This window comes from Miniopterus natalensis, chromosome 22 (genome assembly GCF_054644295.1).
Source record: "Miniopterus natalensis isolate mMinNat1 chromosome 22, mMinNat1.hap1, whole genome shotgun sequence".
NCBI classification, from domain to species: Eukaryota; Metazoa; Chordata; class Mammalia; order Chiroptera; family Miniopteridae; genus Miniopterus; species Miniopterus natalensis.
The window spans coordinates 2232153-2249805 of record NC_142102.1 but is presented as its reverse complement, the minus strand read 5'-3'; the positions used below and the strand labels follow the sequence as shown (position 1 = coordinate 2249805).

At 48.8% G+C, this 17653-nt stretch overlaps 1 protein-coding gene across 3 annotated transcripts in view; it reads left to right on the top strand.

The window, feature by feature from the left end:
• ENTREP2 (endosomal transmembrane epsin interactor 2) overlaps window positions 1-17653 on the top strand; it is a 133212-nt gene that overhangs the window by 1010 nt on the left and 114549 nt on the right. The window lies entirely within an intron of this gene.

The following is a 17653-nucleotide window of genomic DNA, read 5'->3' as shown; positions in this document are numbered from 1 at the left end:
CAGGCCCAGGGGAGGCGCGAGGGGCTGGGCAGGGGCCGCTGGGCAGCGGCCGCAGCTGGGAGTGTTTCCATCCGACCGAGAGGAGCCCGGAGGCAGGAACCCGAGGGAGCACTGTGCGCGGAGTCTCCGCGCACCTGTTGACTGTGCGCGGGCTCCTGCCGGGCGGGCCCTGAGGTCCGCGCGCCGCAGCCAGGCGGCCTGCAGGTGGCAGGCTGGCCCCCTGCGCTCCGGGCCCGGGCTCCTGGCCTCGCCTGGGCAGGGCTTGGGGTCCCCCTCCCAAAGCGCGGGGGACAGAGCTGCCAGTCCCAACACACCTGAGGGGGGACCGTAACTGGACACCGTGGAAGAGCCATTTATGGGGGGGGGGGAAGAAAAGTGCATGTGCTGCATTTTAGTCTAAGGAGTTCCATAATAATTTATTGAAGACTCAGTGAAACAGTAATTCCATTTGCATTTCCAGCGTTAGGACTCCCAGCAGCTGTTTGTGGAAATCACTTCTAACTTGCGGTGATTCCAAAAAGTTCCACTCAAGTGGGCTCTGGGCTTTGGGGAGCAGTGAACACAGGTACTGGGCTTGCTTGTTAGAGATTTTAAGGTAACTTGTACCTGAGGCCACCTCCCGCTCTTCCAGCCTTACATCCACTTTCTCCTGGGCTTGTTTCTGTTTTTTGTTTTTTTTTTAATGTGTCTTTATTGATTTCAGAGAGAGGGAGAGAGAAACATCCATGATGAGAGTCATTGATCGGCTGCCTCCTGCTCGCCCCCTGCTGGGGATCGAGGAGCCTGCACCCCGGGCCTGTGCCCTGACCGGGAATCGAACCGCAATCTCCTGGATCCTAAATCGATGCTCAATCTCTGAGCCATACTAGCCGGGCTTGTTTCCATTTTTCGAACTTAATTTGCCACCATCACCTTCAGAAACCTTTCAAAGCCGTGCATACCCTGCCCCCCACCTATTGCCCCTGCCCTTTGCAGTCATGTTGGGACAAGTTTTCTTGTTAGCGGGTGGCTGTGGGTGGCGACACCGGCCTCTGCCCTCTGAGACCTGGACGCCACCTTGCAAGGAGACTTTTCATTTCATTTTCCATCCCAATTCTATACGCGTAGGTAACCCCATATTACTACAGTTGTTTGATGTGAATTACGCTTTCCTTTATAACAAAAAAAATTAGAATTTGTGTATATGTGGAATGTTTCTTCCAAAAAATTTACAAGACAAATTATACCGCACACCTTACCCTGTGACTTCATTTTTATCTAGAATTTAATAAACATCCCCAGCCCGGCTGGGCGTGGCTCAGTGGTTGAGCGTCGACCTAGGATCCAGGCAATCAGGATTTGATTCCTGGTCAGGGCACAGGCCCGGGTTGAGGGCTGCAGCCGATCAATGACTCTCTCATTATTGATGTTTCTGTCTCTCTCTCCCTCTCCTTCCCTCTCTCTGAAATCAATAAAGATATATTTAAAATAAATAAATAAATAAATATCCCCACCCGTGACCCACTATTATTATTATTCCCATTATTTGTAATGATTGTGTAAGACTCCGTAGCATGAATTACTATAATTTATTAATTTATTCTCCGCCTGGGAATATTCTGGTTGTGTCAGTTCTGTGTTTCTACAAACAGGGCTGCATATCTAGCGTTAGATGCCTGTGCTTGTTTTCTGAGCATGAATTCCCCGAAGCGGAATTGCTGGTCAAAGGGTCTTCAGATTCGGGGTTTCGTTAGGTTTTGCTCTATGAATTCCACATGCAGTTGTGATAAACGCCTACCCATGTGAGTGCCCTTTTGCCTCCTCGGACCAGCAAAGGATGTTAGCGGGCCTTAAGATACTTATTTTCCTGATGGATAAAAAAATATTTCATTGTTTTCCCTGATCTGAATGTTCATGGTTCCTTCTCTCACATATTGCAAATATTTTCTTGCAGTTTTTCGTTTCTCAGTTGGCTTGATTTTTGGTGTCTTTTGCCATGTAGAAAACTCCAGAGCTTTTTCTGCACTCAGATCTGTTAGTTTCCTGTTTTATAGTGAGGTTAGGAGGGTCGTCATTACAGAGGTCACATAAATACTATTTTACATTTACTTCCAGTGTCTGCATTTCATTGTTTTATACTCAAATTTTAATTCATTCAGAATTTATTTTGCGCAAGGCATGAAAAACATGCCCTTTTTTGCCTTCAGACAGAGTTCCTATGTACGTATGGTCCTATTTTTTGACAATGTTCAGTTTTACCGTCTCTTTTTTTTAAATTGAGGTATAATTGACATATAGCATTATATTAGTTTCAGGTGTACCACATAATGATTGGTATTTGTGTGTATTGTCAAAGGATCAGCACAGTAAGTCTAGTTCACATCAATCACCACACACAGTTACAACTTTTCGATGGCAGATGGACATATTTATTATTACCTAATGTCTCTTTTTCTATTTGGCTTTTTTTTTTTTTTTTTTGCTCTGAAGTCTAATTAATCTGATATTAAAATAGCTATTCTAGCTTTCCTTTGGTTATTGTTTCATGGCATATTTTTTCCATACTTAAAGCATTTCCCATACTTTTAACTCACCTTGATCATTGTTTCAGTACATTTGTGATGAGTTCCTTGCAGATAGCCAGTCTCTGTGGTTAATCGACGGGTTGGACAATTTACATTTAATGTAATTATCGATATATTTTTAATGTAAATCGACCTTTTCTCCTTTTGGTTCCTTCCCTGTTTTGCTCTTCTGTTTCCCCTTTCCTGCCTTCTTTTGGTTTATTTGGAATCTTAACTAATCACTACATTTTAACTCATGTCTTGTGTTTTCAACTCTATTTCTTTATAGAGTATTTGTAGTAGTTGCGCCATAGATTGCAATACATATACTTTTCCCTGTCGACATAGAATCATTATTTTACCGCTTCAAGTGGGATATAGAAACCTTAACACCACTATGCCCTTCATTTATGTTGTAGTTATCTTATATATTACAGCTTATATAATTTATCTTACCAACTCCACCTGCATATATTGAAAACTCACAGTATTAATTCCGTGTTTGCTCTAAAGAACTCAATAGCAGAACAATAGTCTGTAATACTTACTATTTCTTTTGTTCTTTCTTAATTCCCGACTTTCCAGATTTTCTTCTTGTATCATTTGCTTTCTGTCTGAACAATTTCCTGTACCAGTGCTTTAGAGGAAGCCTGTTGTCAATGAATTGGGGTTTGTCTTCCCTTAGGACAGCTTTATTTCACCTTTGTCCATGACGGGCATTCTCACTGGATATAAAATTCTAGGTTGGCAGTTTTCTCTTTCACACTTTCAAAAATGTCATCCCTAGCCATGATTTCTGATGAGAAATCCATAAATTATTGCTCTCACCTGAGTTACTTTTCTCCTTCGGTCTTCATTCTGCTATTAAACTCATCCAGTGGCATTTTTACTGTGGGTATTATAATTTTCAGTTTTAAAACTTTCCATTGGGTTCTCTCTCTCTCTTTTTTTTACCTCCTATCCCCCCGCCCCCTCATTTTTGTAGATTTTCATTCATTTTTTAAATATTTGCCTCTATTTACTGGAGCATATTTATTATCACTACTTTATTGCCTTAGTCTCATAACTCCAAAATCCATCATTGGTTCTGTTTTCCGAGGGAAGTCGACAGTCTGATCGTTTGCAGGCCGAGTTCCTTCGGATTGTGCCCTGGACCTTCTGAATATTCTGTTTTGAGTCTCTGGATGTTGTTTAAATCCCACGGGGGATGTCGCTACTTTAGTTTTAGCAGGTTGTGCATCTTCTCAGGTTTAGACCATGTTCTGACCAACCTTCTGCGGGTGGGGTTATAATGTCAGTTCAGTTAACCAACTGAGCTACCGGGCCAGCGGGGTCCAATATTTTACTTTTTAGAGTTTTCAGGCTGCGTGTCTGTTCCATGATTCTATCAGGTCATATAGCTGCGGTCGTGGGAGACATGGGGGTAGTGTGTGCTTACTCTACCTGCGATTGGAGCATCAATGTTTTTATAATAGTTTTCTGTATAAATGTTTTCTATAATAGTGTGAGCAAGCATCCTATATCCAGATAAATGTTCTTTAAATTTAAGGGATATATAGATATAGAGTTCTGAGTTTGTAAGAACCCTGAATTGTCCCCAGGAGCCCTTTCTTAGGCATTTACTAGAGAATGAACTTCAAAGACCCATGAAATAAGTGGAGCAGTTGTTCATAAGTTCTGGGGATAAACGACGACTGTCTGTATCTGTAAAACTAAAACTAAAATGTGATAAGGGGGCAAATTGACACATAAGTGTGACATGTTCTGGTTATGGTAGACTTACAAAACTAAGAAAGTAGTGGGAGGAGAGAGGGCAGAGTACAAAAAGCTCCTTCATTGTCTTGAAGCTGACACAGCAAGCTGGGGAAGGTTAAGTTTATTCGAGGCTCTAAAGGTTAATACTGGTGACGAAACTGATGGTTTGGGGAGAGCATCGGGGAGGAAGGAGCAGTTGCCAGGTAATTGCATTATTGCTCATGGTAACGAGGGAGTAACATCTAAAAGAAGGGGTTGCTAAGGTGGTTATATAAGGTAATAATATAAAAGGAGCAAGTAGAACCAGAATCCTTCCTACATCCCTGGGGGGGGGGGGGGAGAATGAGCTTTTCTCTTTTGTGCATCTGTATTTTAAATATATGGTTAAAATTCTGGCAAAGCCGATGCCAAATATATAGGCTGTATTAATAGATGTAAATGGGCTTAACCTAGTTTTAAAAAAAGCATTTCAGGGTGACTAACCAAGCAAGATCCAGAGATAGACCTCCAATGAGGGCATTTAGAAAGGCTGAGAATGAAAGGACTGAAATCCCTGTGCCGGGCAAGTTCAAATAAAAAGAAAGCGGGGCTCGCCGGGTTGCAGACAAGGTAGAGCTCACGCGTCCCTGCTTAATTGTGATGCGGTAGAATGGGCCTCCTGATGGACATTTTTAGCGTGAATGTTCATTTGAACAAATGAAGCAATCTCGGGTTTTGGCGTATAGCTCCTGTACCTTTCTTTTTAAATAGGCAATAAGGTCTACCATATGTATAGATGTTAATATGTTTTTTATTGATTTCAGAGAGAGGAAGGGAGAGGGAGAGAGAGAGAAACATCCATGATGAGAGTCACTGATCGGCTGCCTCCTGCTCGCCCCCTGCTGGGGATCGAGGAGCCCGCAACCCGGGCCTGTGCCCTGACCGGGAATCGAACCCAGACCTCCAGGATCATAAGTCGATGCTCAACCGCTGAACCACACCAGCCGGCCCTGTGCCTCTTTTGTTGAAGCTTCTCCCGGGTTTCATTGTGCAGCTTTGGGTTGTCATTGAACTGTCCCCTTCTTTAGTACTTACTGCTGCTCTCCAGAGAAACTGTTGACCTTGGTTTGTTTCTTATTTAGAAACTGTCTTATTTAGCTCATTTAAAAAACATGTTTTTTATTGATTTTCAGAGAGAGCGAGGAAGGGAGAGGGAGAGGGAGAAACATCGATCTGTTGCTCAAGGGTCAACTGAATAGTTTCAGTTTATCATTAGGACCTGCTCTTATCTCCTCTAAGTGTCGTAATTAACTTCAAGGGAACCACCCAGTGACGTAGACAGTGGTTTAAGGAGCCATAGGAATTGGGGACACTGGCATTTAGGGGGGAGAGGGAGGTGTTTACGCAAGTGTTTAGGGCACGATAAATGTAAACAGATTACTTTCATATCAGCCGCTGCTAGAGCCTGTTTGTAATTACCCGTCACACAGACACGCAGTTTGGTTGTTCTAGAATAAGTTCATAAACTTTAAGTTCATTCTTTTATGGAGAAAATTTGGAACCTCATGAAAAAGCAAAGTTTTATTTGAAAATGTTTGAAGCGATCCCACGATGAGTGTTGGCTTCTCATCCATAATGAGAAATTCCAGATAGCGACTATGGGTAGTGACTTTGAAACGCGTTCCTGGAACCCTCGGCAGAACTGGAAAGGACTGTGATCGCGATCCCTGCCGAACATGTTATTTAATAAACAGCTCAGCCACAATGAGCATCTTCTGGTTTAAAAAAAAAAAAAATACTTGCCCGGCCGGGTGTGGCTCAGCGGTTAAGCGTCGACGTAGGATCCAGGTGGTCAGGGTTCGATTCCCGGTCAGGGCACAGGCCCGGGTTGCAGGCTCTATCAGTGACTCTCTCATCATTGATGTTTCTCTCTCTCTCCCTCTCCTTTCCTCTCTCTGACATCAATAAAGATATATTTAAAAAAAAAAAAAATACCTTCTTTTCAACTATACCCCACAAAGTTCTTTGCACCTATTTGCAAAGGGACACTGCGTCCTTAGAAATGAATTTTCCACCGAGACTCAGGAAAAGGCAAACAGGGCTCCCGCCTGTCACCTGCCCATCCGTGGACGTCAGCGTAGCCGCCTCCACTTCGTCTCTCCGCTCCTGCCGTTGCCTTTGATGCCAAGAGACGCCGTGGGGGCAGAGCCAGCTCTTCAGGACGAGATGACCCCAGAGAAGTGCCACAGGATGACCAGAGCTCAAGGTCCGGCAGGACTGGCCACCGGTGACAGATCCCCTTCAACACCGACTTTCTCTTTGAAGGGCGAGCGTGTGTCAGCATGTACAGTTCATGACACTTTACTTTTCCTTGCCATCTGATCCATAAGAAACCAAAGGAAAGAGCCAGAAACCCCCTGAGCGAGGCAGCTGCTCCGGGCCTTCGGGAGTGATGCCTGCGGGTGTCGCCCGCCGCCCAGATGGCCCGCCGCCCAGGCGAGAGGAGAGGCCTCGGGGGTGGGAGCAACTCGGGGCTGAAGAGGGAAAGTGTCCTGCCCGGCCGGCGGGGCTCAGCGGTGGAGCGTCGACCTGGGATCCAGGCGATCGGGGTTCGGTTCCCGGTCAGGGCACAGGCCCGGGTTGCGGGCTTCAGCCGATCAATGACTCTCATCATTGATGTTTCCACCTCTCTCCCTCTCCTTTCCTCTCTCTGAAATCAATATAGATATATTTAAAAAAATAAAATAAAATTGTGATGCTGTTGCCCTGGCAGGTGTGGCTCAGTCAAGGGGAGCATCACCAAAACGGTTGTGGGTTCGACTCCCGGTCGTGGCATCTACAGGGGGCAACCGATCAATGTTCCTCTCTCTCACATTGATGTTTTTCTCTCTCCCTCTCCCTTCCTCTCTCTCAAAAAAATCAACAGAAACATATATTTTTATTTTTATTTTTTTAATATATCTTTATTGATTTCAGAGAGAGGACAGGAGAGGGAGAGAGACGGAAACATTAATGATGAGAGAGTCATTGATCGAGCCCGCAACCCGGGCATGTGCCCTGACCCGGAATCAAACCCTGATCGCCTGGATCCTAGGTCGACGCTCCACCGCTGAGCCACAAACATATATTTTTAAAAACTGCTTTAAAATTGTGGTAAGATACACATAAAGTTTATCATCCTAACCATTTAAATGTACAGTCCAGTAGTACCAGTGCGTAATCGGAACCCGATACCCAACACTCGACAGCTCCTTCCCCCAGCCCCTGGCACCCACCCTGCTAGTTTCTGGCTCCGTGAATTTGATGACTAACCATGAATTATTTTGTTCCACGTGCCAATGAAGACTGAGCAGGCAAATGTCCTTACTCTAAAATCTATTTATCTGAATTGGAGACTGTTCCAAGTCTTCCTTCTGTGGTATTATTGTATTTTGTAAAATTAATAAGCTCTTTAAAGGGCCATCTATCAGTTTTTCATTTTTAAATTTTCTTAAATTTTTACCCGAGGATTTGTTTTTATTGATTGGAGAGAGAGGGAGAGAGAGAGAAACATTGAGGTGAGAGAGAAACATCCATCAGTTGCTTCCCAGATGTGGGGATCGAACCCTCAACCTTTTGGTGCAGGGACGACTCTCCAAGCAACTGAGCCACCCAGCCACGGTGCTTTTCATATATAAATGTGCAGAATAAAATATTTTAGTAAAAAAAATAACAAATTTATATAAAATAAATATATGAAATAAAAATATTGAAAAGTTGTGTTTAATAGAGAGTGTTTTGTAAGCACCTCTAATTAAAGTTAACATCATTTACAGAAAATCTGCATCATATTAAGAAAGAACCAAGAAAGAGTCTATTTGAGACTATTTGGGCCATAGAATCAAGCCGACCTCCGTTACCTTCAGGACAAAATTCAAAGACAGATTGCAGATTTGAAAAAAGTGAATTTCTGGCTGTCTTTCCTAAGCCGGAGACGTGTAATTGGTTTATGAAGCTAAATTTAAAATTCTCAACCACAAAAAAAAAGTCAGACGGCATTTCCCCCTCCCCCTGACTAGGTAACTCTGAAGGGAGCATGGAAGCCGACGCCTCATCAGGTTCCTAGGGCAACACTGCGGAATATTTAGGATGTAAGAAAGTCATGGACAGGTTGGTTGGACGTTTTCTGGAGGGTTGCAGCTGGGTGTGCAGCAGATCTGGGAGCCCCCAAGACAATGGAGGGCTCAGTGGTTAGAGCCTCGGCCCGCGCACCGAAGGGTCGTGGGTTCGATTCCCGGTCAAGGGCAGGTACCCAGGTTGCAGGTTCAATCCCTGGCCCGGTTGGGGCCTGTTCAGGAGGCAGCCTGTCAGTGTGTCTGTGTCACATGGATGTTTCTCTGTCTCTCCCTCCCGCCCTCAGCCTCGCCTTGGTTTCTGCAGCCGAGGGGAGATGGGGTGCGGTGGTGCGGGAAGCCCAAAGTCGGGGGGATTTCACTTTGTGCACGGAACATGCACTCACCACACCGTCGTCTCCCCGATCCCACGAGGACCCGGGAGCGCGGCCGGGCCTGCTGTCCTGGGGCGGCCGCCGCCTAACTGGGTTCCAGTGGAGTAGTCGCGATCCCGGCTGTGACCTCGCCCCGCCGCTTAGCGCCTCGTCTGTGAAATTTGTGTATTTCATGAGTATTTCAGTCGGAGAACTGCTTTTAGTTCTCGGGGAGACCTTGGACTTTGTGGGTTCCCACATCTCGAAGGGATCCCTTCCCTGGGCCGTCTCGCCTCTTTTGTTGACACAGTAGAAACCTGCGGGTGACTTAACTTGGTCGGCCCGTTCGTCACAGCGCGATTGGGGTTTTCGGTTGGAACGTGACGCTCTGGCGGTGGCAGCTTCCCTGGGAACAGCCGGGGGTGGCCCTGCAGGCGAGTGTGCGGGACGGTTTTGCGTGTCCGCCCGGAGGAAGGTGGCCCGTGTGTCCTGCCCCCCGCTTCTGAGTCGCTGCCTAAGTCGCCCGGTGAGTTTTCTCCATCTTGCACCTGAGCCGTGGACACCGCCAGCTAGAAAGCGACGCGTCCTGTCCGCGTAACTACATCTTGCTCTTGCAGGACGTGCTTAAAATAAACTCGCAGGTTTTAGTAGACACGGGCCACTCCTTGGGCTCCTTGCTTGCCTGTGGTGTTTTCTGAGTAAATAGGCCACGGCGTCGTGACATAAATTCAAAGCTGCTCCCCATGTTACAGGACAGGGGACATTTCCGTCCCGGCTGGCGGGCTCCGTGGTCAGAGCGCCGGCCCGCGCACCGAAGGATCGTGGGTGTGATTCCCGGTCAAGGGCACGCACCTGGGTTGTGGGTTCGATCCCTGGCACCCGCAGGAGGCATCCGATCAACGTGTCTCTCTCACATGGATGATTCTCTCTCTCTCCCCCCCCCCTTCAGTCTCTGAAAATCAATGGAAAAACTATCACCAGGAGAGGATTAATAAGAAGGGGATGTTTCAGACCCCTTTTCGGTCCCTCGGCCCTCCCCAGGTCAGCCCTGCTTTTTTTTTCTTTCGAGCTCCAGGCCCGTGAGCCCAGGCTCCCGTCGAGGGGGACCGTGGCTGCTCCCGCACGCGGGCCCATTTCCCAAGCATTAGGAGCCCCCAGGGTGAAATTCGGGAAAGCTTTCCATTGTCACGGTCGGCTTCGGAGGTCGGCGTGTCTGTGAGAGTCCTGCTGGGAAAGGTAGTAGGCGTTGGAAATATGCTTATTGAGCCCTGGCCGGTGTGGCTCAGCGGTTGAGCGTCGTCCTGGGCACCGAAGGGGTGCTGGTGCCATCCCTGGTCAGGGCACATGCCCAGGGTTCAGGTTCGATCCCCAGCCGGGGACGTGCAAGAGGTAGCCGATCCATGTTTTGCTTTCACAGCGATGTTTCTCTCTCCCTCTCCTTCCCTTTCTCTCTAAAAATCAATCAATAATCTTTAAAAAATAATAAAATAAAGTATGTTTATTGAATGGATCGTTGGTAGGTAGGCTGGCCTGCTCCCCTCTCCCCCGCCTGCCACCCCCAGGCTCAAGGAGAGTCGCGTATAAAGGATTTGCGCAGGCGGGAGTGGTAAAGAGCCCCTGCAGTGAGAAGGACATTTCCAGGACGGAAGACACACCCACCCGGGGGCCGAGATGTGTCCAGGGCTGTCCCCTTCACAGGTAGCTGGGGACACTGCGAGGACAAGTAGAGGAATGTGCTTCTCTCCTTGTCTGGTCTTTCCCTCCTGTTGACCCCAGACCCGCTTGGAGGCCCAGTTTGCAGATGGGTCTGCACTTGGACTGTGAAATGCGAACAGCACCCAGGGCAGGGCCCAGACAAGGGGTGGCCGGAGGTATCTGGCCAGAGCCCGCGCTGGGCCAGTGAACCAGACCCCGTCACACCCCACAGCCCTTTCTTTGTTACAACAATATTTCTGTGATATCCCCAAATGGATGTCCTAGACTCTTTTTAAACATTTTAAAAAATAATGTTTTTATTGATTTCAGAGAGAGGAAGGGAGAGGGGGAGAGAGAGAAACATCAATGATGAGAGTCATGGATCGGCTGCCTCCCGCTCGCCCCCTGCTGGGCATCTAGGAGCCTGCACCCCGGGCCTGTGCCCCGACCGGGAATCGAACCGCGACCTCCAGGTTCATGGGTCGACGCTCAACCATTGAGCATCACTGGCCAGGCAGAGAAGTGCTAGACTCTCAAGTTGGAAAGGTCGTAGTTGTAGGTAAGTCTATGGCGATGGGGAAACCCAATAAAGACCCGCCCTGGAAATCTGGGTGGCAGGTGGTCACACCCCTCACAGCTGCCTGTTTGAGGAAACAAAACCCTGCCAGCGGTTGTTTTGAGAAATAAATGAGTTAATGTTTTTGGAAGACATAACGTCTGGCACATAGGAGGGACTTGAACAAAAACGTGGTTTCCCAAAAGCGACTCACGGCTTCAGTAAGCGCGTACGGGTTTGGCTTGGGATCAGAGCCCAGCTATCTATAGCCTGGTGTCTTTGGAAAACTATGTTTCCCGTTCCAAATAGCTGAGAAGTTCTGCAGTGCAGCTTAGGGTATTGTGGTGACAGACTGTGGTTCCTTTCCTTTAATTTGAACCATATAAGAGAAAGTATCACCAATAACCCTAAAACTTCTTTTGAATTTTTTTTTTTTTTAATTCTCACCTGAGGATATTGTTTCCGTTGCTTTTCAGAAACAGTGGAAGGAGGAGAGAGAGAGAGAAAAACATCGATGGGTTGCCTCCCGCTCGCACACCAACCAGGGCCAGGGATGAAGCCTGCATCGGAGATCCGTGCCCTTGGCTGGAGTCGAACCCGGGACCCTTCAGTCTGTGGGCCGACGTTCTAACCACTGAGCCAAACCAGCCAGGGCCTTTGGAATTTTTTTAAAAATACGGTTTTATTGATTTTAGAGAGAAAGGAAGGGAGGGAGAGAGAGAAGCATTGATGTGAGGGAGACATATCAGTCGATTGCCTCCAGTAAACGCCCTGAAACTGGGCCATGTGCTCTGCCTGGGAATGGAACCAGCAGCCTTTTTGTCCCCAAGACAGTGCTCAGCCAACTGAGCCACACTGGCCGGAGCCTTCTTTTGAATTTCATACAGAAGTAGAACTTCCTCTCCGTGGGCCTTTTCCTCTATTAGGAACCGTGTGGGACACGCCCTTCCTGTGTCTGCGCTGCGTCAGCTCTGCCTGTGTGTGGACTCTTACCTGGACGTGCCGGAGGCTTTATTTTTTCCGGGTTGGAAAACACGGGGGGAGATGGTTAGCAATTGGTTTCATATCGTGATACCTGCCCCTGGGTCTGTCGCAATGGCCAGGGCAGGGGTGGAGAGAGTGGGAGCGCAGGCTCCAGGCAGAATCCCACGGGATGGACAGGAACGGGTAAGAATGAAGTTTCAGCCCTGGATGGCGTGGCTCGGTTGCGGCAGAGATAACAAGTCGGTTTCGAACTGTAAAGGAATCCAGAAATAAAGAGGGTGGTGGGTTCGATTCCTGGTTTGGGAACGTGTGGGAGGCAACCGATTGCTGTTTCTCTCTCTCCCATCAGTGTTTCTCCCTCCCTCCCTCCCTTCGTCTCTCTCGGACAAAAAAAGAAAGGAGGAAGTTTTAGGGAAACAAAAGAAAACATATCACTTGAATAATATAGATTTACCCAGTTATTTTTAACGGCTGCGTAGTACTCTAGTTTATGGACATAATCTAACCATTTTTTGATGGATGGAGTTTACACAGTTCCATTTAAAAAAAATTTTTTTTTTGCTATTTGAAACAAAACTATGATTTTCAAATACGGAGACACGCGATTAAGTGAATTACAAAAGAGCTTTGGCATGGAGACTTCCGTTGGGAAGCTCAGCCTCCCGCTTCCTGGAACTGCAGTTCTTTGTAAGGCGACCGGCGGACGCGATCTGCCATCAGGAGGTGAGTTTGCCGAGGAAGTGTCATTTGGCGTATTTTCAGGGCTCTGTTTTGACATCTTTATTTCTGGATTCCTTTACCGTTCCAAACCGACTTGTTATCTCCGAAGCGGGCACCAGGCCATTGTGCCATATGGCCGGGGCCGCAGGGGCGCTCGGCGGGCTGTGGGAGTCTCACTTGGGCAATAGAGGCTGGATTTCCACAGGCACCGGGCAGCCGGGGGGATGAGCAGCGCCCCACTAGCTCAGAGCGACATGTGGCTGCTCTTCCAACTCTTTTTTTTTTTTTTTTTGGTTAGCCCTTGACATTGAGACTGTAGCTCCTTATTTCAAAGGAGGTGCTTTACAAGTCTTGATGGGATTTTTGGGAAATGGAATCTCAAACTCTGTAAAAATGATATATATGTGTGTGTGCGTGTGTGTGTGTGTATAGAGGTTAATCCTCAGCTGAAGATATTTTTTCCATTGACTTTGAGGAAGAGAGAGAAACATCAATTAGTTGCCTCCTGCACTCGCCCGGGCTGGGGCTGGGCCTGGGCCTGGGCCTGGGCCTGGGCCTGGGCCTGGGCCTGGGCCTGGGCCTGGGGCTTGAACCTGCAACCCAGGCACATGCCCTTGACTGGGAGTCAAACCCATGACCCTGTGGTGTGCAGGTCGACGTTCTAACCACTGGGCCACACCGGCCAGGGCGAGCTCAGTAAATGTTTGTTAAGTGAACGGGTCCGTGGTTGGTGCAGGGATGTCCGGTGGGCTGAGCAGCCTCAGTTGAATGTACACTGTCATTCTCAGTGGACCTGGTTTGTTTTCATCTTAGCAGTGACCCCGGGAAGCTGGAGAGCTCGGACGCCCCTGTGAGTCAAGGGGAGCCTTGAAGAATCCGCAGGACGGGGCCTCGCGTCCATGGGCCTGGGAATGAACTTGCGGGGAGGCCTGTGCATCTGGGCTGCGAGACTAGCGGGTGCGCAGGCCCCTTCTTTAGGTGCTTCTCTCCGCCTGCACCTTGGTGCGGAAACAGGGCAGGTGGTCTGGGGACCGACCCGGGAGGAAAGGAGCCGTTTCTCCGTTTCGTTTGGCACCGGGCTGAATTTCAGTATCGGACGTGGAGAGGGAGGCGGTCACAGGTCCTGCCGAGTGAGCGGAGCGAGGACAGGAAAGCGAACCAGTTGATGGGCCTGGTGTGTTTTCCTAAGAATGTTTTAGGAATAGTTGCTTTTCTACACCTGCGTTGAGGGAGGTCATGTGAAGCAGTGTTTCTCAAGCTGGTTTCCTCCCAGAACCCTCTCTTTTTGTTTTAAGAGTTTTAAAAATTGCTTTTTAGAGAGAAAGGGAGAGGAGGGCGAGAGAGAGAAACATCAATGTGAGAGCGAAACACTGATGGGCTGCCTCCCGCACGCCCCCTCCTGGGGACCGAGCCCGCATCCTGGGCATGGGCGCGGATGGGATCGAACCCCTGCGCAGGACGACGCCCGACCAACTGGGCCGCACCGGCCAGGGTGGGACCCCCTTTTTCATGCAACATTTACTCGGGTCTCACAGACCAACCAGAAATGTTCTGAAAGCCAGAGAAAGTCGAAACGGTGGAACCACGTGAGCAGATCCACATGGAAGCAGGAGCAGAAATGGGCGGCGAAGCGGAGAGAGCAGAGAAATGAAGCCTTTTGCCCGGACCCCAAGGAATTCTAATATTTAGAAGCCCAAAGAGCGGGCCGTGGGCCCGGCTGGTGTGGTTCAGTGGTTGAGCATTGACCTAGGTACCAAGTGGTCGTGGCTCTGTTCCCCGTGGGGAGCGTGCGGGAGGCAGCCGATCGATGATGTTTCTGTCTCATCGATGTTTCTCTCTCTCCATCTCCCTTCCTCTCTCTCTCAAAATCAAAAGCTATTTTTAAAAAATACCATTTAAAAAAAAAGAATAGCAATGCCTCTTTTGGATTTCCCAGCACAGAGGTGGTTGGTGGCCATTGGCGAAGGGAGGTGACGTAGCCGGATGGGAGGGACTGAAGAGAGAGCAGGCTGCCTGGAGGTGTTAGGTTGGCTGGGAGAGAGATTGGGGCGGGACCGGAACAGTGTGGGGCCCACGAGCTGGAACAGCCAATTCAGAGGGGGCGGCCTGTGGGCCGGGGCTCTGTTGCCGCCGGGAGTTTATCAGTGCGGGTTGGAGGGAATGTGTGGGACCGACGGGGGTGCCTAAGAGAAACACCATCTTCTAGATGGTGACCCTACTTTTTTTTTGGCTTTTCTTTCATCGGGTGATTGAAATGTTTGCAAGGGTCTTTCGACTTAATCTGTAAGAATGCCCCCCCCCACCCCAAGTTGAGCGTTGTATCCTAGGCATGGAATTTTAATTCCGCCTCTCGCGTCCAAGCTGGAACAGTTAATCCTCACATTTCAGCGCACAGAAGGCCCCTTTGCCCTGCTTTAGCTATTAAATCTGCCCCTCGGGAACATTTGGAGTCAATAAGTACAGAGGGGAGGGTGGATGAGCTCATTTCTGAATTGGTCTCAGCTCGACGTGTCCTTTTTGGAGTTGCAAAAATGCCTTCCCGTGAATCCCCAAAGCATGTGCACGTTAGGAGAGGAGGGACTTATTCCTGTCTTTACGTTTGTATTTGTGGTTAGGTGTTTGCTTTGGTTTCCTGGGTGCACAATTCTATGAAGTTGAATATAACACTAGACGCTATTTTATTTTATTTTTTAAATTTTCACCCGAGGAGATATATATATATATATTTTATTTTTTAAATATATTTTTATTGATTCAGAGAGAGGAAAGGAGAGGGAGAGAGAGAGAAACATCAATGATGACAGAGTCATTGATCGGCTGCAGCCCGCAACCCGGGCCTGTGCCCTGACCGGGAATCGAACCCCGATCGCCTGGATCCTAGGTCGGCGCTCAACTGCTGAGCCAGGCCCGGCCGGGCCCGAGGATATAGTTTTATTGATTTGAGACAGAGAGAGGAAGAACGAGAGAGAGAGAGAAATATTGATGAGAAACATCAATCGGCGGCCTCCCGCTTGCTCCCTGACTGGGGATTGAACCCACAACCTAGATACGTGCCCTGACCGGGTGTCAAACCCGCACATTTTTTTGGTGTACTGGACAGCACTCCAACCAACCGAGCCGGCCGGCCAGCGTGACCCTAGACACTCTCTTAGCCATTCATTGTTAAAATTCGCTATAAATGTGGCCCACAGCGAACCTTCCTGTTGGTATTTGGCTCCCCGACCTACAGCCGGAAGGTGTGTCCGCCGGTGAGGACTCACCTGTGGCCCATCCAGCCCTCCCTGCCCTGTTCCTCTCCCTTTTCCTCCCTCCCTCTCTCCCTCCCACTCTTTCTAAAACCAATCAGTCAATAAAAATCTTTAGAAAGGAAGGAAAATTCTGACACGTGCTCCAACGTGGACGAACCTTGGCAATGCCACGCCGACCGAAACCAGCCAGCTGTGAGAGGACGCACAGCGTGATGTACGATTCCCCGAATCTGAGGTGCCTGGTGCCGCCAGGCTCATGGAGTCAGGAAGCAGGATGCGGATTCCGGGGGCCGCAGGGGTGGGCAGCGGGCCAGGGGCTGTCCAGGGGGCCCCGAGGTTCAGTCTTGCAACCTGAGGAAGCTCTAGAGGAAGTTCTACAACACCGCAGAGTTAACACCGCTGAACTGTGCACTTAAAAATGGTTGGGATGGTAAATCTTTTTATTTTTTAATTTTTTTTTTTATTGTTTAAAATACTACAGATGTCCCTTTGTCTCCCCAAGGACCCGTTGCACCCCCTCCCTTCCCCCTCCCCAGTCCCTCTCCCCACCATTGTCCGTGCCCTTGGGTTGTGCATATCGGCATATAAATTCTTTCGTTACTCTCTCCCCCTCCACCCGCCCGCCCTCCTCCCTCCCTCTGACATTCGTCAGTCTCCTCCATGCTTCCATGGCATTGAATCTATTCTGCTCGTCAGTTTATTAAGTTCTTTAGGTTCCACATATAAGCAAGATCATGTGATATTTGTCTTTCGCTGTCTGGCTTATTTCACGTAGCGTAATACTCTCCGGGTCCGGGATGGTAAATCTTGTGTGTTCTTCACCACTATTAAAAACACAAAAACCCCCACCCGGCTGGTGTGGCTCAGTGGGTTGGGTGTCATCCCAGGCACCGAGAGGCCACCGGTTCGATTCCCGGTCAGGGCACATGCCCAGGTTTCAGGCTCGATCCCCAGTAGGGGGCAGCCGATCGATCGGTGTTTCTCTCTCGTGGGATGTTTCTCTCTTTCTCCCTCCCCAAAATCAATAAAAAAGTTTTCTTTAAAAACAACAACAAAAAAACCAAACCTAGGCTCTCCCCATCACCCCGTGTCCCCCCCCCTTTGGTCTCTGTTTTTCCTTTCCCCTGGAGCACCCGTCTCTTTCTATGTGCTTCACTTACCTTTTAGGAGGCCTCCCCCCCCCCCCCCAGGACGTGAACCCCAGAAGCGCAAGATCGTTTAGTTCTCCATCGGTCTAGACCAGTGCGCGCTCAATAAATGTGCCGATCGCCTGAATGTGCCCCAGATCTTGGCACAGCTGGACCTGGGACACTGGCACGTGGACTGGGCGGTGCTCCTGGTGGCGGCGGCTGTGTGTCTGTTAGGTCAAGGATCTGGGCTCGGGAAGGAATGCTGCTTGTGGGCTAGGGACAGACAAGCAGGGTCCGGAAGGACTGCTGTTGGTTTATAAACGGGACCTAAAAGTCGCCGTTGATGCATGACTATTGTAAACGTTTTGCTAAAATGCCGGGCGGGGCTCAGCGGTTGAGCGTCGACCTAGGATCCAGGCGATCAGGGTTCGATTCCCGGTCAGGGCACAGGCCCGGGTTGCGGGCTCGATCAATGACTCTCTCATCGTTGACGTTTCTATCGCTCTCTCTCCCTCTCCTTTCCTCTCTCTGAAATCAATAAAGATATATTTTTAAAAAATAAAAAATAAAAATGAGAA